General features: G+C 40.9%; 1 protein-coding gene across 3 annotated transcripts in view; it reads left to right on the plus strand.

Annotated features, from left to right (window-relative positions):
• Window positions 1-14,493: 14,493 nt before the first annotated feature.
• Window positions 14,494-22,350, plus strand: part of TNFSF4 (TNF superfamily member 4) — a 251,601-nt gene continuing 243,744 nt past the window's right edge. Inside the window, exons 1-2 of one of the 3 annotated variants that reach the window (XM_027767977.1) lie at window positions 14,494-15,387; window positions 15,982-16,923. The gene's annotated coding sequence lies outside the window, so the exon portion shown is untranslated. The remainder of the gene's footprint in view (window positions 15,388-15,981; window positions 16,924-22,350) is intronic. The other 2 variants (XM_006142344.3, XM_027767978.1) reach the window with 2 other exon arrangements.

Consider the following 22,350-nt stretch of genomic DNA (forward strand, 5'->3'; position numbering starts at 1 on the left):
ATATATATATATATATATATTTTATTTAACTTTATTTATTTTAATTTGACCAGCGAGGAACAAAATGAGAGAGAGTGAGAGAGTGAGAGAAAGTGAGAAAGCAAGCCACTAGGTCTGGGACTCGAACTGTTGTCAGCCATGAGGGAGTCCAGCGCCCCATCAACCATGCCACCTGCCGGCCCCCTGATGTGTTTTTCAAGTTGCCAGGTCCAAGACTTGAATCATGTGAGATACAGCTGACTTATTCATGACACTACTGGCTGGTCCTATTTCTTTGTAAAACTAAAGAATTCCCAAGTATGTAATATGCAAACAAAGTGGAAAGACCACTGTTCTGCCTGACCCTTGCAGGCAATTGAGTTTAACTCTGATCTATAACCAAGGTAGGTTTTCTGTGGATTGAACTCTTTTTCAGATGAAAAAATATAAATGTATTTTCTCAATGACTAACAAGAAGTACAATAGCAAAGGAGAAAAAAAGGAGGCATGGGGGAGGTTTTTCAGGAAGAGACCCAAATGTGGAAAGGCAGAGGTAGGCTTAGGAAAGGATTTACTTAAAAGTGAGAGTGGGAGCTGTGATTACCAGAAAAACTGTTTTCGGGCAGCTATAAGAATTGGTGAGAACCTTGAGGTCCTTAGAGTTATCTAGGGGATTAAAAAGAAAGGATTATGGGTTTTTTTCAGAGTGCTAGGAAGGACTCTTGGCTGATTTAGATAGCCTCTTTTGCTCTTCCTGCTTTCATCAGATTGAAGGAAATGGTGAAGGGATTCACAATGGCCATCTGGAAGCACGGCAGTGCATTATATCTGTGTCCCCCAGTAGACTGTGTACTCCTAAACGTTTGACTGTATTTTATTAATAAGTATTTGGGACCTGCTTGAGGGTGAATGGGCTTGAGAACTCGCTTGCATAATATTTTTAGGGAAGAATTTGGCCACTTTCCTGAAGCTATAATTGCAAAGTTTCTTGTTAGCCCATAGTTGAGAGTAAAAGAGCAAAATGTCCCTAGTTATTGTAACAAGTAAAAATTCTTATATATGGGGGCCAGCAGTTGGTGTAATGGCTATGATGCTGGACTCTCATGTAGTTGACGATGGTTCGAGTCTTGGACCTGGTGGCTTAAACTCACCCTGGGTGTGTGTGCGTGCATGCCCAAGATCCCGAGAGGAGAATGGAGGAGAAGGGATTGTGGTGTTATTTCTCACTTTCTGTCTCTGTCTCCCTCTGTCTTTTTGGTGAGTCCCCATGCCCTATAGCAAAAACCTCTCCAAAAAAAAAAAATTCTTGTATATGTGGGAGGAGACACAACTCAAAATTAATATTAGGATGGTACGATCATGGCTTTTTAAAAAATCTCATAAAGTTTCTTGTTAGATTTGATTGTCTTTTCAGAAAAAAAGAGGAAGGCTAGGGTACAGGAAACTGTACATAGTTATTAAGGTGTGTGAGTGAGGCTGATAATCTCGCTACTTCTTTCTTTTGCTTAGTGTGGTCACTCTTCTCTTTCTCTGGAGAGAAATCAAAGTAGGAAATGTGGAAGTCAAAATGAAATGAAAGATAACAGGTTTCTTTTCCTTTTTTTTTTCTTTTTTGCCCTAGGGCATATGACTTAGCTAGAGAGAGACAGAGAGAAGGAAAGCGAGAAATCATCCCCTATGAGGATGGCCATGCCACAAACCTTTCTTCCCCATTCTCCTCTCAGGATTTTGGCCACATACTCATATGCCCCAGTGTGATTTTCAAGCTACTGGGTCTGGGACTAGAAACACAGAGGGATATGTAGGTGATTGCCATTGGGTGGAACACCTAGTGCTATGCAGTTGCTGATGACTAAGGTGGCAGAATCACATGACCCTACTCTTTTTTTTTTTTTTAAGAGGTTTTTTTGCTATAGGGCGCGTGTGCTCGTCAGACAGACAGAGACAGACAGAGAGTCAGAAAGCGAGAAATCACACCCCGGGGGGATGGCCATGCTGCAATCCCTTCTCCTCCATTCTCCTCTCGGGATCTTGGGCATGCACGCACACACACCCAGCGTGAGTTTTAAGCTACCGGGTCCAGGACGTGAACTGCGGTCGACTATGTGGGAGTCCAGCGACATAGCCATTACGCTAACTGCTGGTCCCGGCCCTACTCTTAAGAGGGAATCTGAGTGAGACAGATTTAAATGGGTTCCTCTCCAAAATACTTTCTTTTCTCCCACAGTCTTTCTCTGTTTTTCCCTTTCCAACTTCTTGTTACTTGCTATCTTCTTTCTTTCTTTTCTTTTTCCTTTCTTTATGAGTCTCAGTAGATATACTGATACGAAGCTTCAGAAATTTATATTCAACTCTAAAAATAATAAACTCTTTTATAGCATGGGCCTTTTATGCTGCTCTTAAGAGCAGATGAGAGAATTGGCTAACTTAACTCACCATTTCAAGCCAATTCCAACTTGGCTTTTGGTCTTTAGTTACTCAAGTGTTATAGCATGCCTTTTTTTTTTTTTTGAGAGGTTTTTGCTATAGTGCGCTCGCCAGAAAGACAGAGAGAGACAGAGAGATAGAAAGCGAGAAATCACCCCTCGGGGGGATGGCCATGCCGCAATCCCTTCCCCTCCATTCTCTTCTCGGGATCTTGGGCATGCACGGACATGCACCCAGCATGGGTGTGCATGTGTGTGTGCACCCAAAATCACAAAAGGAGGGAAAAGTGGAGGGTAAAGAATTGAAGTTTAACCATCCCCCATGAGGAATGCTTTCTCATTCTCTCTCTCTCCTGCAAGCTCATGTACTCTCTGCCAAAAGGGGAAAAAAATCAGTGTTGGGGAGCAGGTGGAGGTGGCACAGGGTAGGCTGGAAAGAATGGTAAGGGGACATGTGAGGGGGAATGTTCTGAAATCTGGAAGCAGTCCGTTTCTTATCTGGGTGCTGTTAACGTGTTTAGTTTGTGAAAATTTGTCAGGTCATATGCCTAGGATAACTGCCTTTTAAAAAAAATATGGATATTATACCTCACTAAGAGGTTAAAAATAAGAAGGAAAGAAATAAAAATAGAAACAGCCATTGTATATAGATTAGAATAGCTTTATATGAACTATTATTTACCTGAACAGTTCAAAAGAGCTCACACCAAGTATTAGGAAACAATCTCCAGGAAGGTTCACTCCTGTGCATCAGTTAAAGTTGCTAAATTGTTAGAATCCATCTTGTAACTATCAGGAAGGCTCTGCCCACAGTGGAAAACATCCTTGAGAGCTTGGCTTTTTTTTTTTTTTTTAATTTTTTTGGCTATAGGGTGCATGCGCATGCCAGAAAGAGAGAGACAGAGAGACAGAAAGCAAGAAATCACCCCCTGGGGAGGATGACCACGCCACAATCCCTTCTCCATCTTTTCTCGAGATCTTGGACATGCACACACAAGCACCCAGCATGAGTTTAAGCCACAGGGTCTGACACTAGAACCGTGATCGACTACATGAGAATCCAGTGACATAGCCATTATGCCAACTGCTGGTCCCAAGATCTTGGCTTTTTTTAAAATAAAGCTTTTGTTTAGGTGCATCTTGTGTTGAGATTTATTGAATGGTTGATAGTCCTTTGCCAGGAAGTAGGAATATAGATGCTTTTTGAATTATGATGTGGTTACATCTGAATATGCATACCAGAAGTTGAAAATAACATAATTTGAGAATATATTTAATACACTTAAGTTACAAAACATGTTTTAAGCCCAAAACATGTTCTCAGCCTTTAAATGGGCTAAAAACACTTAAATTAGCTTAGAGTTGAACAAAATCATTGAACACAAAACCTTTTTTTATAATAAAATATTGACTATCCTATGTTCATTGAATACTGAAAGTGAAAAATAGGGTGATTGTATTATAGATATTCAAAGTTCGGGTTCTAAGGAATGAATATTGCTTTTGTAGTAAGATAAAGTCAAAAATTATAAGTCAAATCACCATAAGATGGGACCTTAGTTTCCCTTCAGCTTAAGCCCCTGGACTTGATTGAAATTAGTAGTAAGGGGGAACCAGCAGATGGCATAATGGTTATGTCACTGGACTCCTATGTAGTGGACTGAGGTTCGAGTACCAGACCTAGGGACTTAAAATTCATGCCAGGTGTGTGTGTGTGCATACCCAAAGTCCCGAGATGAGAATGGAAGAGATGGGATTGTGGCTTGGCCAACCACCCCCACCCCCACCCCAGGGGTGATTCCTTGCTTTCTGTCTCTCTGGCAAGTGCATGTGCCCTATAGGAAAAACCCTCTCTCTAAAATAAATACATAAATAATAGAACAACTAGGGAAATTAGTAGTAAGGGGACCAGCAGATGGCATAGCAGTTATGTCACTGGACTCTCATGTAGTTGACTGTGGTCTGAGTCCAGGACCCTGCTGCTTGAAACACGTGGGGCATGTGTGCTTGCATGCCTAAAATCCTGAGAGGAGAATGTAGGAGAAGGGATTGTGGTGTGGTCATCCCCCGCGGGGGGTGATTTCATGCTTTCTGTCTCTCTGGCCAGAGCATGTGCACTATGGCAAAAATCTCTAGAAATTAGTAGTAAGAATAGTCCTAGGAGTAATACTCTAAAAGACTGGTTTTGGGGGTTGATTCGGTTAGAACTCCCTGCCAATGGAAAATGCAATGCTAGTAATCCATGGCATTCAGTGGAACCACAAATGATCACATGTGATTGATTGTGCTAAAATGCCACTGCAGCATGAGTTGGGGCCCAGGTGGCTGCTGCCTTTGTCTCTTTTGGCAGCAATGACTAGTGGAAGGCACCACGGTGTAGGGTTGATATTTTCTGTGTCCAGTGGAATGTTTACAGACAGAAAAAGCATAGAATGAAAAGCTCAACTTCTTAATCTCTTGGTTTAATTTTTCATCTGATAACCAGAGAGCTTCCAGGGGAGCCCTGAAAGATTTCCCCCCCACCTTGTAGCCATAGCGTTTATACTGTTAAATAAACAAACACAAAATTTAATTGTACAGTTTGCAGAATCACAGCATCCGTTGAATTCACAGCCTTGCCAAGTTTGCCATGTGACAGGTCATTGATCAAGGTCATTGATCGGAAAGGAGGGAGACGCTGATATGAGAAACGAAGATTGTAAGGTCCCATTCAGTAAAGCTCTTCTGAGTACCACCTGGTATCACTCCAGGCCTGACAAGAAACCAAGGCCAGACCTCTGCAGAACTGGTCTTGGCAGGATCCTCCATACCCGTGCATGCGGCCACTGCAAGGTCACATAGCCCACGGGATAGCAGACAATGACACAAAGCCAGGACTGAGAGGTCTGACTCCCCTGAAATAGATAAACAAACAAAGACAAAACAAAAGAAAAACCAACCAACCAACCAACAAACAAACAAACACAAAAACTCCTCTGCATACAGTCTATCGCCCTATAAAAGAAACCCCCTCCTTCCTGGCTGGCAGGCTGAGGCACCTCCAGCTTCAGACCCCCAGGTGCTCTTTCTTTCAATAAACTTTCCATTTTTCTTGAGATGATGAGTAAGTCTCCTGAGTCATACTCCAGACCGTGATGGAGACATCTGGTTGGACTCAGGTAAAACTGAGAATCTTGAACCCCTGAGTGAATCCGAATGTCCCTTGCCAGTGGAAATAGCTTACCCTTCTGTTTCTGAGAAGTCTTCTTTCCCCCTCCAAAGCCCTGTAACTACCTCACCTGAAGCATCTGCTTCACGATAGAGAGGGTGTCCATGCTTCCCAAAACCTACCCTCTTATTGCCACTAGACCTGGAACCGAAGTAAACTTTCAGCATGTTCACATGGCCTGGAAGTGGCAGCAGGTCTCTCAGTGTAACTCTGGCGCTGCACCCAGGTTTCCAGATTTGCCTTTCTTGAAGGGATTGGCTACCTGTTCTGTGGAATATTGGCCAAGACAGCCTCCCCAACGCCAGGCTCCAGATTCTCAAGTTGTCTCTATCAACACCATGGTTTCAAAAACTAAATTTGAGAGTTAGTTTTAAGATTTTTGAGTAGAATAATTGTCCCTAAAAAAATGTATCTATGGTGACTATTGCTCAATTCTGTATTTGCTGGCATTGTCTCCTTGCTTCGTCAGTTGCAAGACAAACATACTTCTAGCTTTCTGACTGGGTGGATGATACTTAGGTAACAGAAATCTTTGGTGGGAGGAACGGGCATCTGGCAAAGGCAATCTCTTTTTCTCTAAGATAGGTTCTAAACTTTGTGAGCAGTCATCTTAAACAAGTGGCTGGGATTTAGCCTTTCAAAGAGAGGATCTGCATGTTCCCAGGAGAAGGAATGTGGGCTTGTCTTAGTCCTTAGATACTGAGCTCAAGTGTTTCTAAACTAAATTCTTTCATTTTACAGAGAGCCGGACAATTAAGACTATGTAAACAGAATATTTACTCTATCTTGGGTCCCCTGTGCAGATAGGTTTATTTTACAATTAGCAATCAAAACTCTTTGTGAAATTTTTATTGGTGGGGGACCAGCAGTTAGCGTAATGGCTATGTCGCTGGACTCTCACGTAGTCAACTGCGGTTCGAGTCCTGGACCCATTAGCTTAAACTCATGCCGGGCACGTGTGCGTGCGTGCCCAAGATCCCAAGAGAAGAATGGAGGAGAAGGGATTGCGGCGTGGCATCCCCCCGGGGGGTTATTTCTTGCTTTCTGTCTCTGTGTCTCTGTCTGTCTGGCGAGCGCACGCACCCTAAAGCAAAAACCTCTCCAAAAAAAATTTTTGATTGGTGGATTAGAAGCTCAGAGTTAATCGTACACCTTTTTTTTTTTTTTTTTTTTTTTTTTTTTAATGTATCCTTGTAGTTAGGTAGTCAGTTTTTGCCAATAAGCCTTCAACCTTCATTTCCATCTCATGGCGGTTGAGAACACATGTTCACTAAAACCGAATCATGGGGTCGAGCCTAGGAGTCCCCTGTTAATTTTGCTTCTGTTCCATGGTCTCATCTCTGGGATCGACATCCCAATCATGAAAGGGGGTGGGTAGGATATATGGCTGATTTGCAGAGAAGCATCTCTACTAGAGAATAAGCAATTGGAAATCCATGCTTCTGTTTGGAGGAACTGAGAAGGAATGTCATTGGTGTTGTATTTTACTTATTTATTTACTATTTAAAATAGAAAGTTAAATTATTTATATACTTTATCTTTCACTCACTCATTCATTCATTCATTCAACAGGCATTTTGCCTCTCTGTGAGCAAGGTGCTGGTGTAAGGTCTCTGTGATCTTATGGTGTAATTTTTTTTTCCCCTTTCCTCTTTTCTATTTTCTCATCTTCTGTTATTCCCATCTCTCCAAACAGTTTTTTCTTTCCTATCCTTTTTTTCTCTTATATTATTCAAATATATAATAAAAAAAGAATAACTGTCTGCTAAGATTCAACTAACTCAATTCAGAAAGATGTGGGTATTGAGTGGTTCTTATAAGGAGTGGTGGGCTACACTCCTGCCATAGCAATACCTGGTTATGGAGCAATTGAAGGCATGGGGTTACTACAAGCAATGCCAGGTGCCCTACTGAGGTCAGTTTCATAGTGTTGGACTCTAAACTCTAACCATCTGCTCTTTCAAAGTCTACAACCCCTTGTTTCCTCTGCAACAGTTAAGTTTTAGAGGATTGTCTCTGCTCAGCTACTTTACTCGTGTAGAATCTGGAAAATTTAGTTATACAGAGGTATGCTAGCCAAAAGAAAAGAGTTTGTAATTGCTCCAGTAAGTATAATCAGTGGCACATAAAGGCATGTGTCCATTAGTAATCCATAATGGACTTTTGAGGGCTGGGTACCCTGCCTCCCCCACCCCCCATGGCTACCCAGCACGTGATCTGTTTTAGTTGCCTAGTAAATCTGTCATGCTTATTTAATATGTACTTACTGATAGCAATGAATAAAAACCAATAAGCTAGGCTTGGTATTTCAATGGTCAGATGAACAAACTCTGAGAAGATAAACAAATAAAACCGACTTTTTAACTTTTCTTCCAAGCTGGGATTTGTTTTTATATTTCAGCCTTGAGCCCTGAGTTGGAGCCAGAGACTTTGGATCAACCACTGGGAACAAGACCAGAGATGGAGCATGTGCAGACCTCGGGCTATTTCATAACAGGTGCTTAGTGAGTGCGTCACTTTTAAGTTGTCCTGGCCCATTCTCTACAGAGCGAGTAGTGACTCCTGGGAGAATAGACAAACCTGGGAGCCTGGGCTCAGCTCAGAGTTATATTCAGAGACCTGTTGCCAATGTAAGCTACTGGGAACACATTGAAATTTGACCCTGGTTATGGGTCTAGTGGCAAGAAGGGGTGTCTGGTAGGTTTTGAGTGAGTAAGTATCCTCTCTTTTGTGATGCATCTGCTCCAGTCAAGATAGTTACAGGATTTTTGAGGGGGGGGAAAGACCCTCAGATAAAGAAGGGCAAGCTACTTTTTCCTCTTAGAAGGTTACTAGCATTAGATTTTTATATTTAGGTCTATGTTCCATTTTGAGCTAATTTTGTGCATGGTTAATTATAGATCAGGCTTATCTTTTGTATGTATGTATGTGTGGGTGTACATGGATCTGTCTGTGTTTGTCTGCATGCGTTTAATTGCATCTAAATGCCCAAGTGTTCCAGCAACATTTGTTAAAAATACCATAATTTTGGGCCAACAGGTGGTGGTTAAGATGCTGGACACCCACATGGAAAACTGTGGTTTGAGACCTGGACCTGGGGGTTTGCTTTCTCACTTTCTTTCTCTCTCTCTGTCTCTCTCTGATGTGCACATGTGCTCTGTAGCAAAATAAGAAAATAATAATGATAAAATTAAATAAGTAATCATTTAAAAAATATAATTTTTCAGTTGAATCCCATTTGCCACCTTTGTCAAAAATCGGTTGATTACAGGGCCAGCAGGTGATGTGATGGTTAAGGTGCTGGACTTGCATATGGCCAACTGTGGTTTGAGTCCCAGATCCAGCAACTTGAAAATTATGCACACATGTGCCCCAAATCCCAAGGGAATTGCAGTGTGGCCATCCTCCCTCAAGGAGAGTGATTTCTCAATTTCCTTCTCTCTGTCTCTTTCTGGCAAGCATAATGCACCTTATGGCAAAAACCTAAAAAAAAAAAAAAAAAAAAAGCAATTGATCATAAATAGTAAATACAAGTGCTTATTTCTAGACTCTCACTTCTCTTTCATTAATCTCTGTTTTTGTTTTTCAATACCACACTGTCTTGACTACTATAAATCTTGGAGTTAGGTAAAGTATAAATAAAGAGTAAGTTTTTAGAAATAACCCATAGCAACTCCAAAAAAGAACTGGATGTAGTTTTATTGGGGGATCTGAGGCCTACAGATTAATGTGTGTGTGTGTGTGTGTGTGTGTGTGTGTGTGTCTACAGTTGGGCAATACTTAATAGTGGGTACATGTTCTGAGAAACGCATTGTTAGGCGATTTTGTCATCCTGCGAACATCACAGAGAACACTTACGCAAACCCATAGCACACCTAGGCTATAGCTTATTGCTTCTAGGTTACAAACCTGTTACTTTTCCGAATACTGTAAGTAATGGTAAAACAGTGGTATTTCTGTTTTGAAATATATCTAGACATAGACAAGATACAATAAAAATACAACAAATAAAGATAAAAAATGGTATACCTGTTTAGGGCATTGACCATGAAGGAGCTTACAGGCTTAGAAGTTCCTTTAGGTGAGTCAGTGAGTGAATATGAAGGCCTAGGACATTACTGTGCACTACTATAGATTTTACAACACTTAGGCTACACAAAATTTATACTTTTTCTTTTTTAAATCATAAATTATTTGTAGCTTACTGCAACATTTTTACCTTACAAGCTTTTAAGTTGCTTTTAAAACTTTCAAAGTCTTTAGTAATAACAATTAGCTTAAAACATGAACACATTGTACAGCTGAACAAAAATTCTTTCTTTACATCCTTATTTTATAAACTTAGATTTTCTATTTTTAAATTTTCTGGGGACAGCTGGTCATGTGGAGATTAAGGTAGCTGGATTCCACATGGCTGACTGAGTGGTTTGAATCCCATACTTGGTGGCTTGAAAAACACTCTGGGTTCACATACATGCCTAAAACCACATCAAGAAGGAGCAATGGAGAAAGGATTGTACCATGATCATCTCCCCCTGGGGGGTGTTTGCTTTCTTTCTCTCTGCTTTTGATGGGTCAGTGAGTGAATGTGAAGACCTAGAACACTCCTATACCCTACTGTAGATGAACCCTCTAGTAAATTTTTAAAGAATTAACAAAATTAAAAATAACATTTTCATTAAAATCTAAGAAACCAGTACTTACCTTACCCTAGGCCTACACAGATGTAAAACATCAATATCACTATCTCCCACTTCCACGTCTAGTCTTACTGGTAGTTCTTCGGGGGAAATAACAATCATTGAGATGTCATCTCCAATGATAATAATGCATCCTCCTGGAGGACCTGCCTGAGGAGGCGTCACTCTTTTCAGAATTATGTTCATGGTGGTTTGCTTGGTTTGTTTCTTGTTTCTCATCATAGATTTGTTTGTAAGCAGATAATACAGTATGGAGATTCTTCTCTATTAAGAAACACTTTTCAGTTCCGTGGTGCATGTTTTCAGACTTAAAAAAAGTCTATTTATTTCTTCAGAGAGACAGAGAAAGAGAGAGAAAGACTGGTATTCCCAACAGCATCCCCACACTGCAGTCCACTCTGGTCTCAGCTAGCCTGGATCACAGGGAGGCCTGGGGAGACAAATCTAGAACACTTTCTATGTGGGGTCCAGCTATGGACCTGGCCTTCAGACCTTTTAAGGAGCATGCTGAGTTCTTCAGAAGCTTATGCTAAGTCCTTCACTGTGAATTTCTGTGTGAGTTCTTTTTCTTCTCCTGTAGTTTATTTTTTCATTTGCCTCTTCCGCAGCTACAAGTTCCTGTTCTACTTCCAGTGCCTCATTATCAGTCAGTTCCTCAGGAACCACATATAGAAGCTATTCAGTGTCATCATCATCCCCACCCAGGTCAAAGTTGTTTGCCATTTCAACCACAGCCTTGAGGATTTTTATAACCTCCTCATCCTTAGCAAATCCTTTGAGGTCACGAATGAATCTCTTGAGTGTTTTTGTGTAGATGTATTTGTCATGATGTTTGGTGAAGCACCACAAGCTGAAACAACTTATTGATGCAGTCATAGATGTTTTACTCCTTCCAGAATTGCAGCAGTGTTTTCTTTAGTTGCAGCAATAGCCTGGGCGAGGGTCCTTTTCAGGGAGTGGACCTTAAAAATACACTACAGCTCCTGGGCCAGCCAGGTGGCTTGGTGGTTAAAGCAGCTGGATCACATGGCTGTGTGGTTTAAGTCTCAGCTTGGAAAATACGCTGGGTGCATGCCCAAAATCCCAAGAAGAGAATGAAGGAAAAGGATTTCAACATGACCATCCCCCCTGTGGGGAGATACGATTTCTCACTTTCCCTCTCTCTGTCTCTCTCTCTCTGGTGAGTGCACTTGCCTTATAACAAAAGAAATAAAAACGCTATAGTTCACTTTCATATTATGTATGAATAACAATTCTTGAATTGTTTAAACCACCCTGAGCTAGTAGTAAATTCAACATTGTAGTCAGGTTAGGCATTATTTACCTATTTTTAGACATTTTAAAGTTTATTTCCTTAGAGAGATAGATACCCCCAGTAGGGTCTTTGTGCTGCAATCTACTCCCAGCGTTTAGTCCTTCGGGAACTAAACATTTGGTTGGAAAGAAAATACATACTGGGTTGGCACTCACAGAATGCCGATTAAGAGACATGACATTAATATGAGCCAAAGGAGGCTGATCCTGAGGCTGGAGAGGTAGAAGACCTCAAGGAAGAAGTCTTCCATCTGTGCTAGTTTCTAAAATGTGGGCAGTTTTTAGAAAGAAAGGAAGGAAAAAGGGCCTCTCAGCAGGGCAGGACATGCCGCCGAAAGAGGACCCAGGCAAGGGGAGGATGCTCAAATAACCCCAGGCAAAGTAGAGGGTACTGGAGATGAGATTGAGAAGCAAGGTATTGAGGGCTTTGGTGAGAATGATGGTTGAGGAAGATTGAGCTGGTGGCAAATGTAGTATCCAGTTCATTACAAGCGCCGAGAAGAGATTTTTTATTTTCTGTCTTAATAAGGGCAACCTTTAAATACAAATGCCAATGCCAATGAGAATTGACTTCTGTGCTATTTTTCCTTCCTATTTGTAAAAAAGGTTTCCCTTTTCATGTTCTGTTATTACTACAGCTATTAAAATCCTGCTTGACCTGGGCAGCCAGCCCTTTTCATGGAACTGGAATGAGAAGCAATGACTTTACTCTCAGGGTCAGTGGGAGCTGGCTTGTATCAGCTTGTGAGAGCAGAATATTAAAGTTTCAGAAAATTTACCAGCTGGTTGTTAAATACAGTCATTATTAAAAATTGTATTACATGTTACTTATATTTAAGTAAGTTATTATTATAAACAAAGATTAAACATACTCAAAACCCATAATTTTCTAATTATTTTACCACATTTTACATTTATTATATGTTCCTCGAGGTCATTTACATTATTATATGTTCCTCGAGGTCATTTACACCCATCAGATCTGTGTGGTGGAAATACTATCTAACAGAGAAGTGCCCTGGATGGGATCTTGTTACACTATGATCCCCTTTCCCCAGCCCTCTGGTTCCTCAGAATCCTGGAACCCAACATGCTTTCAAGCCAACCTGAGGATCAAACTCATGGCTGGATGAGGATCCAAGCCCATGTGGCTTCCAGCCTTGCAGGGCACTGGTATTAGCACTGTGTCACAGTGATTGGGCTGATGTCAGCATTTTGACCCCTTTTACGGGTTGAAAGGTTGTTTCATGTGGAAGATGAACAAGATTTATTTCAGCAAACTGGATAAGAACTCACTGGGCCCAGTCCAAGGATGAGATTTTAGTTTTTCCTTTGCCTTTACCCTAGAGAGTTAAGCCTGCATTCTGCGGGTAAGGGTAAAAAATGCCTGTTTTATTTACAACTATCTGCGTGTCTAGTCTAGATAATTCAGTTCAAACAGATTTGCAAAGGCTCGTCTAAAGTAATACAGTCCCAAATCAAGTTCCTTTTCCTTTCTTTTCAAGTTCCACTAATAATTTGGGAGAATGTTATGAATACACAGAGGCACAAACAAACACTTTTACATGTCACATATAAAAAATAAATTTTGGACCAGCAGATGGTGTAATGATTATGTTGTGGAACTCCGACGTAGCGGACCATGATTCAAGTCGTGGACCCAGTGACTTAAACACTTGCATGCTTGGGAACATTTGTATGAGTGCCCATAATCCCAAGAGGAGAATGGAGGAGAAGGGGTTGTGGTGTGACCATCTCCCCTGGAGGGGGGGGGATGATTTCTTGCTTTCTGTCTCTCCAGTGAGTGCATGTGCCCTATGGCAAAAAAAAAAAAAAAAAAAAAAAAAATCTTAGGGACCAACAGGTGGAATGGTGGTTGAGGCACTGCACTCCAACATGACTGACTGCAGTTTGAGTTCTGGACCTGGCAGCTTGTTTTCTCACTTTCCCTAACCCCTCGTCTCTCCCTCTGGTGAGTACATGTGCTCTGTAACAACAACAACAAAACTCAAAAACAAAAAACAAAAATCACAAATGAAAACTAATATTGATAATTATTTTAAACATTTATTTTAAAGTAAAAAAATTTTAAAAAATGCAAAGCATTTGCTTTTAAAACTAAGAGTTTTCAATACAAGTAATAATGTATCTGTGGACTTAATTTTTTTTTTTTTAATTGCAAGTGGGATCCAGCATGAAGCAGTTACAGAAGACAAAGCACCCACCTTCAACTCCCCAAAAAGATTTATGGTGATTATGCCTTTTGGGGGAAAAGGGGCAGGAAGAAAAACAAAAACTGAATGTGGGAAAGGGGGCTGGAGTGTCTGTCTGTGTGCCTAGATAGAGAAACCAATCAGGGCAGAAAATTCCCTGCCCAAGGTAATGTAGGCAGGAGATTTCCAGTGAGGGATGTCTAGCTGATTAAGCCACATTTGACAGAGTCAATGAGATGGATCAGTGGGTCCAGTCACATTTGATAGAGCCAATGAGATCAAAACAATCAGTGGGCCCAGTCAATGATCAGCTGACACAGCCTAGATTAAAAAAAAATTATAAACCTCACAGAATGTAATAGTGGCTAAAGGGAACGTTAGCCAGTCTTTCTCTCTTGTGCTTGGGTCCACCTCTTGAGAGTGTCCTTTTACTTTTACTTAATAAATACTTAATAAATCCTTTTACTAAATAAGTAAATAAATGGTAAGTGGGCATGTGCACATCTGTAAGAGAGAGAGAGAGAAAGAGAGAGAGGAAAAGAGAGAGAAAGTGCTCTCCCCATGGGACATGGTCATGGTCCAATCCTTTTTCCTCCATTTCTCCATCCCTTCAGGATCTGGGACATGCACTACATGTGCTCAGCATGTTTTTCAAGCTGCCTGGGAAGGATTCAAACCATGGTTAGCCATGTGGGATCTGGCTCCTAATGCACAGCTCTTGACCTCTGCACTTATGGGCCTGGCCCTGGACTTAATGTTGTAGCCTTTTAACGACAAAAGAAGGGAGGTATAAGGGAGGGGAAGAAATGAGACTGAGGTGGAGAATGCAAAGAGAAGAGGGAGGAGAGTAAAAGGAAGAAAAGGGTGAGAAGTACAGTAGGGAGGAAAAGTCAGGAGAAGGTGAAAGATGAGCCCATTGGGCTCAGGGGTGAGTATGGTGGCTGGGTTAATCTGTCTAGTTTCACCTGAGCAAAGGGCCCAAGAATGGGTCACCTCTGCTCTGATGAGTACTCTAGGGACTTAGCAACAATCATATTCTGGAAACAGCTTTTCTTTTTCTTTTTCTTTAGTGTGTATTTCTGACAATCAGGGTATTTTCTCATGGGATTTGGAATATCTTCACCTTGTAATGACATTATTCAGAATTAATGACTTAGTATTTATATTAAGTTAGTAATTCAGTAATTAATATTGGGTTATATAGCCTATATTTCACTTTGATGGATTTTTGGACCTGACTGATAGCATTAGTTATTTTACAGAGAGGTTTAGAACGCTCCATTTCACAACATGTATAGATTGCTTCTGAAGACAATGTTTATTTCAAAATAAATCTGTTTTTGATCTACCTGGAACTTGGCATGAGGAACACACAATGCAAACAAATAAAATGAGAAAAGACACTTGGACAGGAGGCGTCACTGGTTTATTGCTTATTTAACTGCTTTGAACAAAATGTTTGGTTCCTGCTTGAATAAGAAAGGGAATGAAGCCCAGACACCTACCAGGATGAGAATTTGATTCCTGTTTAAAGCTTTTGCTGCCAGGTAAGACTGTCTCCTAAAGTATGGGAGAACAGCAGCAGCTTCAAAAAGGTGGGGTTAAGAATGGGCAGAACTGGGAACCAGCAGTTAGTGTAATGGCTATGTCGCTGGACTCCCATGTAGTTGACCGCGGTTCGCGTCCTGGACCCGGTGGCTTAAAACTCACGCCGGGCGCTTGTGCGTGCGTGCCCAAGATCCCGAGAGGAGAATAGAGGAGAGGGATTGCGGTGTGACCATCCCCCCTGGGGGGTGATTTCTTGCTTTCTGTCTCTATGTCTCTCTTTGTCTGTCTGGAGAGCGCATGCGCCCTACAGCGAAATCTCTTAAAAAAAAAAAAAAAAAAGAATGGGCAGAACTGGGCTTCTCACGAACCAGAAGGAAGATGGGTTTGAGTAACTGCTTACAAGCTATGTGTTTGGTGGTGGTGATGGAGCTGGATCGTGGTGACTTTTGGTCACAAGCAAACCCGTAGAATCATTTAGCAGCTTTTCTAGTTGACTAGGACTGTGTCTCCAGTGTCACTAACTAGACCTACAGTGGCACTTGTTGGTCTTTACCTTCTCACCACATACAAGTTTACTCTCTTCTTTCCTTCAGTTGTTTTTTTCCCCTCCTGAAGTCTGTGCATTATGGAGGGATTCCAGCCACAGGCTGCCACTCAGGGCATTCAGCAGTGATGTCTGAGGACAAAACAGTTAAGAGGAGGCTGCCAGGTGCTCTCCTCAGCACCTGCTGCAAACATTTGAGGCTGGATATGCATGTGAGATCAAAGAGAAGGCAGCTGTGATAACCTGGGGATGTTAGGAGATCCTGGAGAAGAAATGTGTTCCGTGTTGCTAAATCATTAGGAATTGAATACCGTAGGTAGAAAATGGCAGAACCAAAAAGAAAACAAAACAAGAGGATGCTAGACTGATCAGTGGAATATCTGGACCCTTCAAAAGAATTCTTCTGGCTGTATGTCACGTCTTTTTCTTCTGGATGTCAGTTTGTTGGCTAGAAAAGAGGCTCTTTGTCCTGAAATGTCTTCATTAGTGAAAGTTCTAGATGAGCTCAGCTGGAACACGTTGAACTCAGCGACTCCTCCACACTGACGAAGGCTTGGGATTGGCTCTGCAAATCTTGAACTTACCTTCCTGTAACAGCTTCTCCTGACCTCGGTTCACACAGATTTGGTCTCTGCCAATAGCCTGGCAACTCAGCTTGTGTGGCTGGTGTGGGCCGGCCTCAGATCATCTTCTAGGTGCATTTCTTTAGTTGATTAGGTAAAGGACTGATTTTTATATTTCTCTGGAACTCCTCCCCTTTTTGTCACATACCTAGGTGCATGAAAATACATGCTAAGTGGAAATAGATAGTGCCAGAAGCTATGAACTTGGTGGAAGATGACCTGGACTTTAGTTTGGTTTGACATTTGTTATCTACGTGAGCTTGGGCAAGACTTTGACCGTTCAGCTCTCTATACACGAAGAACGGGGATCTCTGCTCTGCATACTCTACTGGTCTAATATAAGAACTCCTAAAAATGTGACTTCTTTGGTGAGTAGTAACTACTAAAAATATGTGACATGCACGTCCTTTAAATCTTTGTTCATTGTCATTTGCTCAGTGAGAACTTCCCAGTTCTTTACCTGGGCCTCAACTTGGGAAAGAGGGAGCCAGGCATTATGACCGGCTCCAAGTGCAGACTTCTCCCTGCTTGTCATCACATTGTACCACAGAGGAGCTACTTGCAGAGCCTTGACTATTTCCTTAAATACAGATTTTTATTACAGGTATTTAGAGATATAGAGTGCAGAGGTGGTACAGTATTGATCTCTGCTGTCTATAGACTTAGGGCAGGCTATGTCTTTTGCTTATTTATTTATTTATTTTTAGTAAATTTTGTTCAATGCTGAGAATCAAAGATTAGCTAAAAAAAAGGAAAAATATTAATACAGTCTAGTGAGGGAGACAGAACACAAACAAATAGATGGAAGATAATGTGATTGTAGATTTGATAAGTGTTAGGAAAAAAATAAATCAGGTGTTGCAATGGTAGAGAAGGTCAGAGAGAGACATACTCTGAGCAGTTAGAGTCCTCATAGCCAGGGCCTGAGGGAGAAAAACCAGCCATGCGTGGAACTATGATAGGAACATTCTGGGCAGAGAAAGCAGGATGTAGGAAGGCCCTGAGGCCAAAGGAGTCTAGTGAAGAACTGAAAGGTGGCCGATGGGTACTGGAGTCTGGGACAGAGAGAAAAAAATTAACCCAGATAAGTTGAGGGGTGTACTGGGGCTAGGTCATGTGTGACTGAAAACTGTGGAGTGTGTAGTTTCAAAATCACCACATCATCTGATGAGGACATTCTCTGTCTCAAAGTAAAAAAGTAAAAATATTGTCATACCCATCAAAACACGAGATCTACCCTCACCTCTTCCTTCTTCCTAACTACCCACCTCATGTTCAATCTACTAGCAAATCCTACTAATTTCACCTTTAGATAGCTTTCCAAATCCATTCCCATCCCATCCTCTCCACCAACACCTCCCTTGATCAACCCATTGTCCCTCTTATCTGGTTTCCTGTAGAAGCCTTCGAGGTGATAGTGTGCTGGTGAACTAACACATGTGTGTGTGGGGGTGGGGGGTGGGGGGAGAAGAACTGTCTTGAAGTATTGGCGAGTATCCTTGGTGGCAACACTCACACCATGGCCTATCTGAACCTAACAACATGATGCCCTTAAGTGTGGTATCTGGAAGACAATGGCATAGCCTGCTTAAGTGTTCTGGTCCTTCTTGTGGCACTCCCAGAGTAATTTTTAAAAAGCACAATTCTGACCATGCCCCTGCCCTCTTCAATGCCTTCCCACCAATTTTTTTTTTTTTTTTAGAGATATTCCTACTATTGCGTGTGTGCACTCACCAGAGAGACAGAGAGACAGCGAGAAGTCACAGCCTGGAGGAATGGCCACATCACAATCCCTTCTCCCATTCTCCTCACAGGATTTTGGGCATGCACACAAACATGCAAAAATCTCTAAGAAAATTTTAAAAAGAAGAACTTATTTCTTTTTTTCATAAGAGATGGAAGGAGAGATACACACTTTCACCATTGTCTTTACACAACTATCGATCCCCAGTCTCAGCTGTCTCGCTTGCTCAGGGAGGTCCTGGGACACAAACCTAAGACCTTTCTCATGGCGTCCAGTTGTGGTTCTACTGTGGTACTACTTGCCCCAAACTTAAAGGCTTTATGAAAACTAGGTCTTTAAATTTACAACTTTAATTAATTAAATATCTCTTAAAAGGAATGTACAAGAGCTTCTCTCTCTCATGTACAAGAGTACAAGTACTTCTCTCTGACACTGAAAATTCAAGTGTTGCCCCTATATATGCAGGGAAAATTTCTGGAAGGAAAAAAGGACAGTAGTTACTCTTGGGAAGAAGGAAGAGTTTTGTTTTGTTGTATAATCTTTTTGGACCATCTAGATTCTTAAAATCATATGTCTAATTACTTTTTCAATGAGAAGCAAAAATCACTCTAAAAATGGCCTGTGGAAAATTTGGATTTAAACGCTAAATGATGCAGGAGAAGGAAAAAAGATGAAAGCAGACACCCAAGGAAGAACAGAAAGAGATGGAAAACTTGTTTCACATAAAGAGAGTGTTGATGTCTTAAAGACTGCGCAAGCCAGTCTTTGAGCCAGCTAAACCTCTCCATCATTCAACAATTCCATCGACTCCACCCAGTTTGCACGTAACACCCTCTCCTCTGCTGTTCGTCATGCTGCCCAAGCACAGCTAATACTTGTGCACTCCCTCCTGGCCTGTTGTTGTCTGTTAGTTCATGATGGACTCAAGACAGCAGGTGCCACCTCCTCCTCAACAAGAGAAGCAGACTATTTAAAGTTAAATCATAGGCTAATAACTAAATACCAATATTTGAACATTGTTTTATAGTTTACACAGAGCAGTCATACAGATTTTCTCATTTTGTTCTTGCCATAATCCTATGAAGTCAACCATTTTACAAGAGAAGAAACCAAAACTCATTAAATGATTTACTCAAGGTCAAACTTCTGGTGATGGTGCAAGGACTCCAGTCCAGGTTTACAGACTTCAAATTGGATGTTCTTTATACCCTACCATATCTGATTCTGGGAGAAATTATTCCCGCTTCTTAGCTTTGCCACGTAGACAGTATGTTACTGGAAATCTTGGATAGGGTCTGCTAAACACATTGAAATTCTCAGAGGGTCTTATTTCTGTGGGTCAAGCAGCTTTGTTGTAAGAAAGCCAAACTTGTGACTGCAAATTAATTCCATATACCCCTAAGGGATTGATCCTTCCAAATGAACTATAACAACCGTATTTATCCATGATGCTGGGTAAAATTACCTTACTCTTTAAAACCTTTCAGAGGACTTACAAAAGATATTAGCTAGCTAAAGTATTCCTCAATCTTTAAAATGTACCTTATTGGATACACTAGTAAGAGGATTTACAGCTGCAACTGTTTAAATTCCTTTCATAATAAGAATATTTTATTACTTCACTAGAGAGTGTGTACCAAGAAATTCTGTCCTTAAAAATGAGTAAGTGAGGGACCAGCAGTTAGTGTAATGGTTATGTCGTTGGACTCCCACATAGTCGACTGCGGTTCGAGTCCGGACCTGGTGGCTTAAACTAACTCCGGGTGCATGTGCATGCGTTCCCAAGATCCCGAGAGGAGAATGGAGGAGAAGGGATTGCGGTGTGGCCATCCCCCCTGGGGGGGGTGACTTCTCCCTTCCTGTCTCTATGTCTCTCTCTGTCTTTCTGGTGAGCGCATGTGCCCTATAGCAAAAAACCTCTCCAAAAAAAGAAAAAAAAATGAGTAAGTGAGCTAGCTGGTGATATGGTGGTTAAGACAGCTGGATCCCACCAGGTCCACTGTGGAGTTTGAATCCTGGACCTGGCAGTTTGAAAAACACACCAAGCACATATGTATGCATTCTCTAAATCCCAAAAGGAGTGAGAAAAGGAGGAGGAGAAGGGATTGTGGCATGGTCATACCCCATGGGGTATGTTTTCCCACTTTCTCTTTCAGTTTTTTTTCTCTCTCTCTGACAAGCACACATGCCTTTTGGCAAATTAAAATAAAAATTATTAAGTAAACAAACTGGTTTTGGCATAGAATAAAATCCCCAAAGAAGTTGGCGATGGTTCAATTGACAGGCAAATTAACCAACTCTTAAAATACAAAACAAAACCCAATCTTTACTTCACACCGTACACTGACATAAATCCCATGTATATTAGGGAATTAAAATTTAAATATGAGCCAATGTACTGTGTCTCCTGGATGGAAAATCTTATTTTGTATACTGTAATGATGTACAGTGAATGAATGTAGATAAATAAATTTAAAATAAAATTTAAAAAGCATATAAGATATAAAACAAATAGAAGAACACCTGGGGGTGATCTCTCACTTTTCTTCTCTCTCTGTTGTCTCTAGTGAGTACATGCACTCTGTAGCAAATGTTAGCAACAACAAAAATAAACTTTAAATGAGCAAAAGAAAATGTATATAAATATTATATGATCTTCAAATTAGGTGACTTAATAAATATAAATGTCAATAATGAAACCACAAGGAATAGATTTGTAAGGATGGAAAAATACCAAATTTTGAATATCAGAAAATGTAATATACAAAATGAAGAGGAAAATGAAGTATTGGGGAAAAATGCTTCTACTTGATAAGTTAATGTGTTTCTATTCTTAATATAGAAAAGAGGCTATCAGGCGGGACCAGCAGTTAGCATAATGGCTATGTCTCTGGACTCCCATGTAGTCAGTCGACTGTGGTTCTAGTCCCAGACCCGGTGGCTAAAACTGGGTACGTGTGTGTGTGCCCAAGATCCTGAGAGGAGAATGGAGGAGAAGGGTTTGCGGCATGACCATCCCCCCTGGGGGGTGATTTCTCGCTTTCTGTCTCTGTCTCTCTCTGTTTCTCTGGCGTGCGCATGCGCCCTATAGCAAGGAAAAGAAAACTTCGAAAAAAAAAAAAGAAAAGAGGCAATCAGGCAAGCTTGTAGCTCAGTGGTAAAGCTCTATGTGTTGTGAGTTGGAAATAGAATAGTATTATGAATTAAGAGACCTTAAAATGCTTATTTCCTTAAGATAAACAAGAAACTTCCTGAACCTGGATGAAGACTGTCAACTTAAACATCGACTGCAATTTGAATCCTGCCCCTTGAAAAACATGTCAGGTACATGTGTATGCATGCCTGCAAATCCTGACAGGATGGAGAAATAGAGGAAAAAAGGATTGCGGATGACCATGTCCCATAAGGGGATTTTGTTTCTTTCTCTTTTCTGTCTGCACACATCTTCTGGCAATTGAAAGAAGAGAATGAGGGGCCAGCAGATTGCATGGTAGTTGGGGTGCTAGACTCCCACATGGACTACCATGATTTGAATCTCAGACCTGAAGTCTTGCTTTCTCTTTCTGTATCTGTCTAGTGAGTGCACATACCTACAGCAAGTTAAAAAAAACAAAAACCAAAAAACCCCCAAAAATCCAAAAAAAACCCATTAACCAAAATGAAAGAAAGAAAATAGGCAAAAGATACAGTTCATAAGGAAGTAAATTCAGCTAACCCCATAAATATGTATGTGTGGAAGTATTCAACCTCACAAAAAGTAAAAGAAGTATACATTAAATCCATAGTGAATATCCTTCCTCACCTGTTCAAATTGGTATGGGGACACATTTGATCTTATATGATACTAGAGGAAGTGAAAATTTTCTGGAAATAGTATAGTATTATGAATTAAGAGACCTTAAAATGCTTATTTCCTTAAGATTAACAAGAAACTTCCTGAACCTAGATGAAGAACGTCAACTTAAAAAAAAATTTTAAGTATTTATTTTTAATCCTGAAGTATTTTTAATCTTTAATATTTTTTAAATTTTGAAGTATTTAATTTTTAAGT

The sequence above is a fragment of the Tupaia chinensis genome, unplaced genomic scaffold (genome assembly GCF_000334495.1).
Source record: "Tupaia chinensis unplaced genomic scaffold, TupChi_1.0 Scaffold000074_1, whole genome shotgun sequence".
Taxonomy (NCBI): Eukaryota; Metazoa; Chordata; class Mammalia; order Scandentia; family Tupaiidae; genus Tupaia; species Tupaia belangeri.